The following is a 1,615-nucleotide window of genomic DNA, read 5'->3' on the forward strand; positions in this document are numbered from 1 at the left end:
CACCGCCACCACGATACCGAACTGAATTTATACCCTCGATCCTGGCACCTACTCGTCCTTCGAACGTCCTGACAAGGCTTTTGTCTCGATTCGAGCAAGCTGGGAGCGTTACCTTAGAGCGTTCACTTTGCTAGCGCTATGTTACTATATTGGGTAAGTGAGTTGTTGCTTATTGTCCTCGCTTCTTGGAGTAACGGAAGATATTTATGCCTTTGGATTGTATATAAATTGTGCACGGTTTAACTATGTAACACGATCGCTTGAATTGTTTTCGTTAATAGTTAGAATGAGTGAAAATTTATTTTCTTCATGATGTTAGAAGCGAATGATTTTTTTTTTTTTTTTTAGTAATAAAAGAATATGTATAGACTGATGCGTAAAGAAATCGATAGCGATATTGATAAAAAAATATGAAAAAAGATAAAATGGAAAAAAAATGTACGAATGTTCATAATTTAAAATGCTATAACTTATATAAAAATATTAAGATTCTTGAATTAAGTAGAGAATTAACCTTTATCTTGAAACATGCATAAAATATCTCTTAACATCTTTTAAAATATTAGTTTGCTCTATATTAAGAAATTAAACGAGTGATTCCTACAAGATATTCGATCAAAAGGATGAAAATTGTCGATTATCTTGTTTCGAATCTTATCTATCTACCGGAATAGCATCTCCGGGGGAATTCCTCTACAAATCGTTCAATCCCTTCTTTAAACTTCGCTGACGACTGTTATAAAATTCTTGCACGATACGAGAATTGCTAAATTACGTTTATCCGCCATTCGAATGCGGTTTCGCGGCATTTCTTATCCGAAAGGGAGGAGAAAGATTAAAAATGGTAGACCACTAATGAACATTCCTATTAATTCCAAGATAAAATGGAATGTAAACGAGTGGCCGGCGAATGAACGACATTAATTTCGCCGAACAAATGATGCTAATTTCACCAGCATTTGCAGTTTCAACCGGTAGCCCCTCATAAACGTACGAACCTCGTTTCGCCACTATTCATCATAAAAGACAAATTACCTCGTCCCGCCCTCGGTTAAATGCCCTGTCCACGAAGAAAAAGGGCTCGAGGTTCACTGAAAAGGTCCGCTGCCTCTGAATAAATTCGCCGCAAACTCGATTACAGTAATCATCCGCGTCCTCGTAATTAGAACTCCTAAAATAGCTGCACAGTCGTTGCCTTTTTAGTTATAAACGGAGAGAATTCACTTGATAGGTTGCTTAAACATCCTGTTTACAAGCGAGATTGACGAACACTACTAAATTTACGTAATTTCGAATAATATCGAATGAAAAAATAAAATTCGCAATAAATAAGTATTTATATACATCGTCGTGAGTATAGGTATTAAGTGTTTAATTACGTAACAAATAGCCTTTTGATGGACGAGACAGAACATTTAAAATATTCACACGCACGAGTCAAGATTTTACGTTCTTTTTGTTTCGATATATTCATGCGATTTCTTATTGAAAAACTAATAAATCGGAAATGATCGTAGACGAATAATTATGATGATTTTATTTCAATTCAATGAAAATTATTGATGCATTCAAGATTATCGAATATACATGTCATATATATATATATATATATATA

At 34.3% G+C, this 1,615-nt stretch overlaps 1 protein-coding gene across 1 annotated transcript in view; it reads right to left on the reverse strand.

Moving 5' to 3' along the window:
- Positions 1-1,615, reverse strand: part of LOC102674267 — an 87,286-nt gene that overhangs the window by 84,741 nt on the left and 930 nt on the right. The window lies entirely within an intron of this gene.

Source organism: Apis dorsata, unplaced genomic scaffold (genome assembly GCF_000469605.1).
Source record: "Apis dorsata unplaced genomic scaffold, Apis dorsata 1.3 scaffold_357, whole genome shotgun sequence".
Classification (NCBI taxonomy): Eukaryota; Metazoa; Arthropoda; class Insecta; order Hymenoptera; family Apidae; genus Apis; species Apis dorsata.